At 44.0% G+C, this 13,913-nt stretch overlaps 1 non-coding gene across 1 annotated transcript; it reads right to left on the bottom strand.

Moving 5' to 3' along the window:
• Positions 1–13,426: 13,426 nt before the first annotated feature.
• On the bottom strand, positions 13,427–13,564 carry LOC119925032. The gene has a single exon (XR_005449705.1). It is a non-coding gene; the product is annotated as a small nucleolar RNA SNORA7 (small nucleolar RNA).
• Between the last annotated feature and the right edge of the window lie 349 nt (positions 13,565–13,913).

The following is a 13,913-nucleotide window of genomic DNA, read 5'->3' as shown; positions in this document are numbered from 1 at the left end:
AGCCTGGGTTTTTATAGTTTTGTTTTGTTTTGTTGTCTGTCTCCCCCTTCTAGACTGTGAGCCCGTTGTTGGGTAGGGACCATCTCTATATGTTGCCAACTTGTACTTCCCAAGCACTTGGTACAATGCTCTGCACACAGTAAGCGCTCAACAAATACGATTGAATGAATGAATAAATTTGTCTTTATTCTCGGTAAACATTTTCCATGCTTTCTTTAGACCCACTCAGTTCCCCTCTTCTTTGTAATGGCTTAGATTTCCCAAGAACCTGGCAGAGTCTGGGGATCCAGGCATATAGTGCTCTCCACACATTATGTATATAATCTTTCCAACTGGCTATTATAAGCAGCTATTACTATGGATACAGGATAATACTATTTATAAATACCAGTGTTAGTTACATGCATGACTGTGTAAGCATCCATAGAGTTGTGAGATTCCCAAGGAGATTATAAAAAAGATAAAATAACCTAATGCTAAAGTTTCACTTCCACTTTTACAAGCATTCAGATAGAGCACCCTGCCATTGTTCAGTGCAGAAAAACATCTAGAGAGAGTTTGCATGCCTTCACATGAACTTTTGATGATGAGATTAGGATATAGTTTGAGATAGGATATAGGATGAGATTAGGAGAGCATATAGTGCTCTCCATATACATACATATATACATAACCTGTCAATCACAGCAGGCTGTCAGCCAGATCCTGCCTATCTTCTGTAATTCAATTTGATCAACAAACAACTTATTCCCCACAGCCCTATGCCTCTGTCTTGCTTGGGGGAAACCTCTCTATGCAGTTTTTGTTTGAGAGGTCAGGAATGCCCTGGGGCTAGACATAGGATCAAAAGGAAGGCATCACCTATGGTTGGTGTTGTAGAGCTGCCGTTTGAATTAGATTTTAAAATAAAAGCCAGCAGAGGGAGAGAACAGAGGGAACCACAGAAGTTAATGGCAAATCAATACCCCATGATCTTCTGCCCAGATCTTGTCTAAGGGGAGGTTAGAGTGAGGGCCTGATAGTTACTTAGGAGCATAGTGGCCCATTGAAGTGAACACCGGACTGGGAGTCAGGAGACCTGAGTCCTAATCGCAGCTCTGGCACTTGCCTGCTGTGTGAACTTGAGCAAGTCACTTACCTTTTCTGTGTCTTAGTTTTTGTATCATCATCATCATCATCATCATCAATCGTATTTATTGAGCGCTTACTATATGCAGAGCACTGTACGAAGCGCTTGGGAAGTACAAATTGGCAACATATAGAGACAGTCCCTGCCCAACAGTGGGCTCACAGTCTAAAAGGGGGAGACAGAGAACAAAACCAAACATACTAACAAAATAAAATAAATAGAATAGATATGTACAAGAAAAATAAATAAATAAATAGAGTAATAAATATGTACAAACATATATGCATATGTATCTGTTGGCTTCATCAACACTGTCCTCTCCTGTTTGCCCTGGCTACTTATTCTTGGTTTCTCTGCCTCTTACCCCCTAAGGTTCTCAAGGTTCAGTTTTGGGTCCCCTATTTTGCATCTACCTCTTTCCCTTGGAGAACTCATTTCATTCATTCACTCATTCATTCAATCGTATTTATTGAGCGCTTACTGTGTGCACAGCACTGTACTGAGCACTTGGGAAGTACAAGTCAGCAACATATAGAGACGGTCCCTACCCAACAACAGGCCCACAGTCTAGAAGGGGGAGACAGACAACAAAACAAAACATGTTGACAGGTGTCAAAATCGTCAGAACAAATAGAATTATAGCTATATGCACAGCATTAACAAAATAAATAGAATAGTAAATATGTACAAGTAAAATAGAGTAATTAATCTGTGCAAATATATACAAGTGCTGTGGGGAGGGGAAGGAGGTAGGGTGGGGGTGCGATGGGGAGGAGGAGAGGAAAAAGGGGGCTCAGTCTGGGAAGGCCTCCTGGAGGAGGTGAGCTCTCAGTAGGGCTTTTAAGGGAGGAAAAGAGCTAGCTTGGCGGATAATAATAATAATAATGATGGCATTTGTTAAGCATTTACTACGTGCAAAGCACTGTTCTAAGCGCTGGGTGGGTACAAGGTCATCAGGTTGTCTCATGAGGGGTTCACAGTCTTCATCTCCATTTCACAGATGAGGTAACTGAGGCTCAGGGAAGTTAAGTGATTTGCCCAAGGTCACACAGCAGACATGTGGCAGAGCTGGAATTAGAAGCCATGACCTCTGACTCCCAAGCCCACGCTTTTTCACTGAGCCACGCTGCTTCTCTTTGTGGAGGTGGAGGTATGGAGGGAGGGCATTCCAGGTCAGGGGAAGGACGTGAGCCGGAGGTCAACCGCGGGACAGGTGAGAACGAGGCCCGGTGAGGAGGTTAGCAGCAGAGGATCGGAGGGTGTGGGCTGGGCTGTAGAAGGAGAGAAGGGAGATGAGGTAGGAGGGGGTGAGGTGATGGAGAGCCTTGAAGCCACGAGTGAGGAGTTTTTCCTTGATTAGTAGGTTGGCAGGCAGCCACTGGAGATTTTTGAAGAGGGGAGTAATATACCCAGAGCGTTTCTGCACAAAGATGATCTGGGCAGCAGAGTGAAGTATAGACTGAAGTGGGGAGAGACAGGAGGATGGGAGATCAGAGAGGAGGCTGATGCAGTAATCCAGTCGGGATAGGATGAGAGATTGAACCAGCAAGGTGCGGTTTGGGTGGAGAGGAAAGGGCGGGTATTGGCATTGTTGTGGAGGTGAGACAGGCAGGTTTTGGTGATTGGCTTCAACTACCATCTCCATGTGGATAATGCCCAAATCTACATCGCTAGCCCTGATCTCTCTCCTCTGCAGTCTCATATTTTCTCTTACCTTTAGGACACCTGTACTTGGATCAATCAATCAATCAATCAATCGTATTTATTGAGCGCTTACTATGTGCAGAGCACTGTACTAAGCGCTTGGGAAGTACAAATTGGCATCACATAGAGACAGTCCCTACCCGATAGTGGGCTCACAGTCTAAAAGGGGGAGACAGAGAACAGAACCAAACATACCAACAAAATAAAATAAGTAGGATAGAAATGTACAAGTAAAATAAATAAATAAATAAATAAACAGAGTAATAAATATGTACAACCATATATACATATATACAGGTGCTGTGGGGAGGGGAAGGCGGTAAGGCGGGGGGATGGAGAGGGGGACGAGGGGGAGAGGAAAGAAGGGGCTCAATCTGGGAAGGCCTCCTGGAGGAGGTGAGCTCTCAGGAGGGCCTTGAAGGGAGGAAGAGAGCTAGCTTGGCGGATGGGCAGAGGGAGGGCATTCCAGGCCCGGGGGATGACGTGGGACGTGGGGTGACGTTGGATGTCCCTCCAACACCTCAAATTTAACATATCCTCAGACTCAGAACTCCTTATTTTCCCACCCAAATCCTGTCCTCCCCCCTGACTTTTCCATCACTGTAGATAGCATCACTGTCCTCCCTGTCTCACAAGCCCATAACCTTGGTGTTATCCTCTACTCATTTAACCAGATTTATTCAATCTGTGATGAAATCCTGTCAACCCAACCTTCATAACATCCGCTAAATTCTGCCCACATTAATTCAAGCATTTACCTTATCCGCCTTGATCTCCTCACTCTAACAGCTGACCCCTCCCCCACAACATGCCTCTGGCCTGGAACATTCTCCCTCTTCATATTCAACAGACATCACTTTCCTCACCTTCAAAGCCTCGTTACAAGCACATCTCCAAGCGGCCTTCCTCTCATTTCCTCTTCTCCCACTCCCTCTGCATCATCCTTGCACTTGGATTTGCACTCTTTATTCACCCCTCCCTCAGCCCCACAGCACTTATGCACACACCCGGAATTTATTTATATTAGTGTCTGTCTCCCCCCTCTAGATTGTAAGATCTTTGTGGGCAGGAAATATATCTGCCAGCTCTGTTACATTGTGCTTGCTCCCAAAGTACAGTGCTCCACTCACAATTAAGCACTCAATACGATTGATGGATTGATTGATAGGGACTAAATACCTGTTCTCCCTCATCCTTAGACTGTGAGCCCCATGTGGGACCGAGGATGCTTCTGATCTGGTTGCACTGTACCTAGACTATTGCTTAGCTTCGAGCAAGTGCTAACAAATACCATCATGATTATTATGTAGATCAGGACAGGGAGGGCTCCCAGGGGTCGTGATCCAGAGGAGCAAGCATTTTCACAAACAAGGTTGCAGAGCGGGCTTTCCCCTTCCCCTGGGTAGGGCTGTCTGCTGAAAGGAAGAGTCAGCTGGCACAATAGAGCCCTGCACAAGGAGTTTTGTCCTGAGCTAAACTCAGCCATTCATTTTCCCTGGCTCCACTCCAGATGGGCCCAGGGGGATCTGGGTTTCACCCCTAGGGAGGGAGGGGCTGCTGCTTTCTCCCCTGGGTGGGTTTTCCCCTTGGGTTACCCACAAACAGGACTTCTGCCTCTTCCAGGCCTGACCTAAATTTGTCTGAGTCTTTGTGTTTTCTAGCTACATTGAACAAAGGGCTTTAGACCCTTATCTGACCCGAGTCCTTGCACGACTTCTGTGCCAGATAGACTGTGTTAGCAAGTGAGTCACTGCAGTATATTCTGTTCCCTTAGAGCGGTGATCCGCAGTCTGTGCCATATTTTTGCCTCTCCTTAAATTAATTAATTAATGATGGCATTTGTTAAGCATTTTCTATGTGCGAAGCACTGTTCTAAGCACTGGAGGGGGGGATACAAAGTGATCAGGTTGTCCCACGTGGGGGGCTCACAATCTTAATCCTCATTTTACAGATGAGGTAACTGAGACCCAAAGAAGTGAAGTGACTTGCCCAAAGTCATATAGCTGACAAGTGGCAGAGCCGGGATTAGAACCCACGACCTCTAGCTCCCAAGCCCGGGCTCTCTCCACTGAGCCACACTGCTTCCTGACTCTTGTGTCAGGAGGGTGTGGGAGGGCCCTACTGAGTGCCTCCACCCCCCACCACTAACAAACACACACAATTGAGGGTGCCTGCTGCAGGCAGAACCACCATCACAACAGCCCTAACCTTCTGGAAAGCCATCAGGTGTGATGGTGGAGAGCCAAAAAGGTGAAAGGGCAGGGCAGGGGGAGTCAGCAAAGGCAGGACATCCGGGACCCTCTGCCAGCGGGAGCAGGTGGGTTGACCCCAAGAAGATCATGGACCCATGCCCCGGGTTTGGGACCCCTGCCTCTGGGTGACACCAGACCCACAACGCTAAGACTCCCTACTTTGTGCCATTTGGACATCTGTCCACATGCTTTGTTTTGTTGTCTGTCTCTCCCTTCTAGACTGTGAGCCCGTTGTAGGGTAGGGGCTGTCTCTTTATGTTGCCAACTTGTACTTCCCAAGCGCTTAGTACAGTGCTCTGCACACAGTAAGCGCTCAATAAATAAGATTGAATGAACGAATGAATGAATTTGGACTGGGAATCCCTCTCCCCATTCTATTTTAGGATGTAGATCCTGCCCCTCTGCAGAGGAGGGAGGTGGGGGCTGAAGACAGGACAGGGGGAGAGGCAGAAACAGGTCTGAGACAACCACCATGTAGCACCAAGGACTCTTTTTTTTTTAATGGCATTTGTTAAGCACTTACTTCATGCGCAGGCACTGTACTAAGTACCGCGGTAGATACAAGCTAATCAAGTTGGACACATTCCCTGTCCCACATAGCGTTCACAATCTTAATCCCCACTTTACAGCTGAGGGAACTGAGGCACAGAGAAGTGAAGTGACTTGCCCCAGGTCACACAGCAGGCAAGTGGCTGAGCTGGGATTAGAACCCAGCTGCTTCTGACTCCCACGCCTATGCTGTAAACACTAGGCCATGAGGGTGGGGAAGGGCAGTGCCCTGCTCCAAGCTGCCCAGAGAAGGACTCACCTGCCTCTGGACTTCTTGCCACAGGCCCTGCCAGTGATCCCTGGAGCGAGAATGGGGAAGGGGCGTGAAGAGGAGGGTAGGGCAGAGAAGGAGGAACAGACCCTCCTCAGTCAGTTCTGGCCCATGGTGCAGCCTCCTATCTTCCCTGCTTCTCCCTCCTCACTCTAATCTATTCTCCATTCTTCCTTCCTTGCCCTTCCCTTATCCCCTTCCCTGCCCGGAGCAACAGCTGTGAAACAGCCAGGCAACACAATCAATCAATTAATAGTATTTATTGAATGCTAACTGTGTGCAGAGGCCTGTACTAATTGCTTGGGAGAATACAATACAAAAGACTTAGTAGATATGTTGTCCTGATCACAGGGATCTTACAGTCTAGATGGGGAGGCAGGCATTCATATAAATTACAGAAGTGTGCAGAAGTGCTGGATGACTGAGGGTGGAGTGAATATCAAGTGCTTAAAGGGGTCAGATCCAAGAGAATAAGGGATGCAGAAAGGAGAGGAAGTAGGGGAAAAGAGGGCTTAATCCAGGAAGGCCTCTTGGAGGAGTTGTCCTTTTAAAATGGCTTTGAAGGTGCTGTCATAAATGGAGGGTAAGGGAGTTCCAAACCAGAGAGAGAACATGGTCAAGGGGGCCAGTGGCGATGTTGACAAAACTGATGCTCAGTGAATAAGATGGCATTAGAGGAGAAAGCGTGTGAACTGGGTTTTAGTAGGAAATCAGTGAGGTGAGGTCAAGGGGGCAAGGTGATTGAGTGCTTTAAAACTGGTCATAAGGAGTTTCTGTTTGAGGCAGAGGTGAACAACTGGTGATTCTTGAGGAATGGGGAGAAGTGGACTCTACAGTTTTTGAGAAAAATGATCTGGGCAGCAGAGTGAAGTAAATATAGGAGTGAGGAGTGGGGATTAATTGATTGATTGATCGGGAGAGACAAGAGGCAGGGAAATCAACAAGGAGTCTGATGCAGTAAAGGCAGACTTGGATAAGTGCTTGGATCAATACAGTAGCAGTTTGGATGGCGAGGAAAGGGCAGATTTTAGTGATGCTGTGAAGGTGGAACCATAAGGATTTGGTGACAGACTGAATATGCAGGCTGAGTGAGATAGGTGAGTTGAGGATAATGCCAAGGTTAGGGGTTTGTGAGCCAGGGAGGATAGTGGTGTTGTCTACGTTTTGGGAGGACAAGGTAAGGATAGGCAGATGAGGAGTTTTAATTGGGACATGTTAAATTTGAGGTGTCTGTCATTGCCTCTAGACTGTAAACTCATTTTGGGCAGGGGATGTTTCTGTTTATTGTTATAGTGTACTCTGCCAAGTGCTTAGTACAGTGCTCTGCACATAGTAAGGGCTAAAATACAATTGAATGAAATACCAGGTCCCTAGCAAGGGGGGACAAAGTTATACTCTTTCTGTAACTCTGAAGTGACACATCTCATCTTTAGCTCTAGCCTCAGTCCTTTGGAAGAGGTGTGTGCACTATGCAGTTCCCCAGACAAGAAGCTCAGTAACCTGATTGCTGATTTGTCTGAGCCTCTTTATTTCATTCTAATTTTGTTTACTGTAGGGACATTCATTTGAAGTAAGATATTAAGCTTGACATTTAAATCTCTCACAAAACTGTTGTGTTTTTGCTGCTACGTGGCTTTTGAGGGGGTGGAAAAAAACCTTATCTCCCTTAAGCTTAGAAAAATGATTCCTACGCAAGTGTATTTTATTTTAAAGCTCTCAAAGGCAGACAGTAACAAGCATATAATTGTCATTTGGGGGGTATCATACTTTATTTGCTAGGGATTTTCTATTGTTGCCTTTGAATTTAGTAGACAGCAGAATTGCAGGTTGCTATGGCAATCCACACTAGGCTAGGCTTCCTCTCTTGGAGACATGAGATCACATTATATTTGGCTTCTTAGACCTGATGTTGTAATAGACTGGAGAAAAATGAAGACTGAATTTCCTGTGGCATGATGGCCCTCCTTGCCCTTCCGCCTTTTCTTCTTCTTCTCCTCTCTCGCCCTGTGTACTGTGTCCCCTGAATGGTCTAATTTGTTTTCTCAAATTTTCTCAAAAGCAGCCAATTCTTGGCTTTTCAACAGGTTTGCCACCTTTTTAGTCACACACTCAAGAGTCATTTGTAGAAAGGATTGATGGCTAAATCTACTCAGGTATACTGTATGAGTTATCCTGAAACACTTGGGTAATTAATGAGGCTGTTTCTCTAACTGCATTTCCTTGTTCCACGTGGGCAGAGAAAGAAACTCCACAGCAGCAGGAGGAGTGTTCTCATGAGACTTCAGGATGAAGGAGAAAAGACCTGGTCTATCTGGTGAGACTTCTAACCTTAATCAACAGAGCTAATGAATTGAATTAGGAGGATCTGATAATAATAAAAACAATAATAACAATTGTGGCATTTGTTAAGCACTTACTATGTGCCAAGCACTGTTCTAAGAGCTGGGGCGGATATAAACAAATTGAGTTGTACCCAATCCCTGTCCCAAATGGTGCTCACAGTCTTAATCCCATGAGGTAACCGAGGCACAGAGAAGTGAAATGACTTGCCCAAGGTCACACAGCAAGATAAGTGGTGGAGCCAGGATTAGATTCCCAGACCCGTTCTCTATCCACTAGGCCATGCTGCTTCTTGAAACTTATGCTTCTAAGAAACTTATCCAAACAGACTCTCTGATTCTTGAGGTTTTCCTCATAACAAGTGAACAGTTGCTAACCTATTAATACAAACCTAAATGGAGCTGGTACACTCTGTACCTTCACAGCCAGATTACTGGATTTTTCCAAAAATGCATTCTTTTTTAATTGGATATATGAAGGTCTCTCAAGGCTTTTCAGAAATATTCAGTCCACATAGCAGTTCATAGCCTAGATAATCAAGAAAGTTCAGTTCAGAGGATAAAATCTAGACCATTAACAGTAAGCAAGTGATTATTTGAATAGGTTTTCCCATCTCAAGACTATGAGGGCAGATCTCCAAAATGTTGGTGATTGCACTTGATAGAGAAAGTTATCCAAAAATTCAGAAGCATCGTTTGTGTGAACTGGAAATTCAAATGACATAACCTAGTTTGAAAATCTTGTGTGATAAGCTTTTGTAGAATTAGTAGAATTAGATTTTAGAATTAATCGTAGTATTAAAGCCCCTACTTGGACCAATACATTGTAGTAGGCACTTGGGAAGTGCAGAATAAAGAAATTACATTTTCCCTGACCACTCTAAACGGGAGAGGCGATTGTAAAAATATTTACAGGAATTATCAAAATAAATAATTGAAAGTACAGTAGAATAGACATCTACATAAGACTCTGGACAATGGGTATAAATAAGTTAAATATTAGGGAAAACTCTCTAGTCCCATTTGAAGTCTATAAGTATGGGATTGCAGTTCCAACTGAAAAGTGAAGTTTAGAAATCAAGATTATGAAAAATTTGGCTTGAAGTTTAGTTCAAGCAAGAGGTGGACAGTCAAAAAGTTTCCGGAGAACTCAGCTGCAGAAAGATCTAATCCTGACTCTCATGCCACTAACTTGCTAGGACACTGTCTTCGTCTTTCTGAGTGTCTGTTCACTCAGATGTTGAGGAGTTCACCTCTAAGGAGTGTTTTGGACAATAGTTAACCAAGGACAATTAATGGTATATCTTGAGTGCTTACTGTGTGCAGAGCTCTGTACTAAGTGCTTGGGGAAAGTACAATACGATAGAGTTCTAGTCATGGTCCCTGTCCACAAGGAGCTTAGAGTTTAGGGGGAGACAGACATTAACATAAATTACAGATAGGGAAAATGGAATAAAATCATCATCAATCGTATTTATTGAGCGCTTACTGTGTGCAGAGCACTGTACTAAGCGCTTGGGAAGTACAAGTTGGCAACATATAGAGACAGTCCCTACCCAACAGTGGGCTCACAGTCTAAAAGGGGGAGACAGAGAACAAAACCAAACATACTAACAAAATAAAATAAATAGAATAGATATGTACAAGTAAAATAAATAAATAGAGTAACAAATATGTTCAAACATATATAATTATGGTATTTGTTAAGGGCTTACTTTGTGCCAAGCACTATACTAGGCCCTGGGGTAATTTAAAGATAATCAGGTTGGACACAGTCCCTGTCCCACATGGGACCCACAGTCTAAATATAAGGATATAAACATAAGTGCCATGGGGCTGGGCTGAGCATCAAAGGGGGACATAGACAAGTACATAGGCGACACAGAGGGGAGGGCGGGTAGGGGAAATGAGCTCTCAGTCATGGAAGGCCTCATGTAGGAGATGCGGTTTTAGGATTTTTTTTTTTGTAAAACAGCCGTAGAGCAGTGCATGACGTTAACGTAGCAGTACATTTAAGGCTAATATCCACTGTACAGAGCTGGAGTTTCAGTCGGACAGGAGTCAGTCTTGTCTAACTCATTATTTCTTCACAGCAAGTCTACAGCTAATTTTTTCACATCGTAATAGGGCTGGTGACGGGGACTTCAGTTTCAACATTCTGCCAGGAGGGTGTACCCCTTCCCCAGAAATGGTACCCACAGAGTCGATGAGTAAACGAGCATTTTCAGCTCTGTTTGTTTTTTAGAATGAGGAAAAGCTATTAGTTTAAGTAAACAGTTTATCAGGCTTCAAGAGCAAGCTACTAGAGAGAGGCAAGCCTTAGCCTGAAGAATAGTGAGAAGAAATTCGGACTTAGAGAAATGAACAATTGAGGAAGAGAAGAAAGCTGCTGAGATAAAAACAAAAAACAAAAAACAAAAAAATCAGTTGGTAAGTGCAACACAATCACCACAAACAAGAAAAGGCGAGTGAAAAGGGGTGGGGGGTGGGGGGCGGTTATGGAGCTATGTTGCAGCAATAAAAAACAAATGAAGCAAAATTGAGACTAATTCTAACTGCCCAGCTGTACGGTTGAGTTTGGGTGCCAAATTTCCTGTATAATTGGTTTCAGCTGCTCAGGCTGCGTCCATTTCTTGTTGTTTTGTAATGTTTGATATTTTGAGCATGCCGGCACACAAACCATTTTGCCTAATGACATGGTGATTGATTACTGGATCAGAACCATTTCTTGTTTTTCACAAATTCAGACCAGCTCAGTAACAAGGAACAAGAACAGCTATATTAGGAAAGGGTTAGATTTTGAAGTGTCTCTGTAAAAAAATCCTCCCTCTCATTGAGAGCTGGAAATTAGGGAAGGTGCCCCAATTTACTAACAAGTTAAAAGGCTTTCTAATGAAGTTATTTTCACATTTCTTTTTCTGCCTCTGTGACACAGCTGTTCTTTTTAATTGTGAAATAATTTTTCATTTAATCTGTTTTTCTAAAAGGAAAGGATTAGCATCATAATAGATAGCAGATACAAAGAAGAGAAATTATTAGCTATACAGTCAGTCATCAGACATAAATGCATTCATAAATAAACAGAGAGAGCAGCTTTACGTTTTACTACGGTGCTTGAATCCACCCTCCTCATTTCTGATTAGTGTCACATAGGGAAATAATCTGGCCTCCAATGACCGGCATTTATAAATATAAATCTTTCATAAATATTTAATGAGTTCTCATACCTCGGTTCAAGATCTAGAGAGGTGAGTCACTTTAGTAAATTAATAGAGTCAGGAATAGAACCAGAAGGGTACAGCCTTTTTGTTTGTGAGACTCCCCAAAGAATGAGAGAGCTCCTGAAGCAGAGCTGCCTCTGACTCAGCCAAGCCCACCCTGTATCTCCAGGGTCAACCCTGACCCTGTCAGGCCCATCGAAAACCTAAACTTGAGTAAGCCTGGACCTGAACTCCCCTTGTGGGAAGAGAGAAAGGGTGGATGCAGAAGGGCATACGCCATCATTTTAATCAGCCACATCAACTAACCTCTATCATTCATACACTAGCTACTCCCTTCTCCAATGTGGCGATTATATTGACCCCCGGCCCACGTCATCCCCCGGGCCTCGAATGCCCTTCCTCTGCCCATCCGCCAAGCTAGCTCTCTTCCTCCCTTCAAGGCCCTGCTGAGAGCTCACCTCCTCCAGGAGGCCTTCCCAGACTGAGCCCCTTCCTTCCTCTCCCCCTCGTCCCCCTCTCCATCCCCCCCATCTTACCTCCTTCCCTTCCCCACAGCATCTGTATATATGTATATATGTTTGTACATATTTATTACTCTATTTATTTATTTATTTATTTTACTTGTACATATCTATTCTATTTATTTTATTTTGTTAGTATGTTTGGTTTTTTTTTTCTCTGTCTCCCCCTTTTAGACTTTGAGCCCAATGTTGGGTAGGGACTGTCTCTATATGTTGCCAATTTGTACTTCCCAAGCGCTTAGTACAGTGCTCTGCACATAGTAAGCGCTCAATAAATATGATTGATTGATTGATTGAAAACTTGTGTTATGGTTCACACACCTGGACTGACTTTCAGAACCTTCTTTCTGACATCACATTTCCAACTACACAGAAAAGCATGTTCTTAGAAGAATGTCCTGAGTTACCTAACCACATTGTAGCCAAATCATAGAGTGCAATCCCACGCTGCGGCAGACCTGAGTGCATGATTTGTTCTTCTCCAACTTTCTTTTCAATAAGGTGGACCTCTTTTTACCATTTAACTGAATTTTTTTAAATGGTATGTGTTAAGTGCTTACTATGTGTGAAGTTTAATACTAAGCGCTGGTGTAGATAAAAAATAATCAGGTTGGATACAGCCCCATCACACAAGGGCTCACAGTCTAAGTGGGAGGGAGTAAGATTTAATCCTCATTTTACAGCTGAGATAACAGGAACAAAGAAGTTAAATGACTTGCCCAAGATCACATAGCAGACAAGTGACAGAGCCGGGATTAGAAACTCAGGTCCGCTAACTCCCTGGCCGTTCAGCTTCCTTACATTTCAGGATGATAACACAGAGTGTCTTATTCTGTCACCAGATAGTGGCAACAAAGATGCCACTATCTTTGTTGCCACATTCTATTTCAGGGAACATATCAACCAACTCCGTTATATTGTACTCTTGTCTTGTCTTATGCCGTCAAGTCGTTTCCGACCCATAGTGACACCACTGACACATCTCTCCCAGAACGCCCCGCTCTCCATCTGCAATTGTTCTGGTAGTGTATACACAGAGATTCATTAATTATAGAGAAGCAGCGTGGCTCAGTGGAAAGAGCACGGGCTTCAGAGTCAGAGATCATGGGTTCAAATTCTGGCTCTGCCACTTGTTGGCTGTGTGACTTTGGGCAAGTCACTTCACTTCTCTGGGCCTCAGTTATCGCATCTGTGAAATGGGGATGAAGATTTTGAGCCCCCCGTGGGACAACCTCATCACCTTGTATCATCCCCAGTTCTTAGAACAGTGCTTTGCACATAGTAAGTGCTTAATAAATGCTATCATTACTGTTATTATTATAGAGGTTTCTTGGTAAAAATATGAAAGTGGTTTACCAATGTCTCCTTCCACATAGTAAACCTGAATCTCCGCCCTTGACTCTTTCCCATGCTGCTGCTGCCCAGCACAGGTGAGTTTTGACTTGTAGCCGATTGCCTTCCACTCACTAGCCACTTCCCAAGCTAGGAACGGAATGGGTATGCCTCTGCTTGACTCTCCTTCCCATAGCCAAGACTGGTAAAGTACTGGAAACTCTCCAGGTGTGACCCTGAGAGGATTATATTGTACTCTACCTAGCGCTTAATACAGAGCTCTGCACACAGTAAATGCTCAACAAATACAATCGATTGAAAGATGCTTGTAGGATTGAGTAATGGTTCCCCTCAGAGATGCCCTTGAGGAAAAAATTGTGATAATCTAACCACATTAGGATATAGGCTTTTTCTTGCCACCTTTCTTCTCCTTTTTCTTTGCTCTTTTTTAAAATCAGTACGTTAGTGGAATCCATATGGCAAAATGGGAGCCAAGAGGGAATTTTTGCCCAGAAAGGGCAAGCTAAGTAACTGTGAAAAATGAAACCTATGGAATTCAAGTGCAGTGAAGAGATTCATTAATTAACTTGACTGG

Source organism: Tachyglossus aculeatus, chromosome 2 (genome assembly GCF_015852505.1).
Source record: "Tachyglossus aculeatus isolate mTacAcu1 chromosome 2, mTacAcu1.pri, whole genome shotgun sequence".
In the NCBI taxonomy this organism is placed as follows: domain Eukaryota; kingdom Metazoa; phylum Chordata; class Mammalia; order Monotremata; family Tachyglossidae; genus Tachyglossus; species Tachyglossus aculeatus.
The sequence above is the reverse complement of the archived record's forward strand: the minus strand, read 5'-3'. Positions and strand labels throughout refer to the sequence as shown.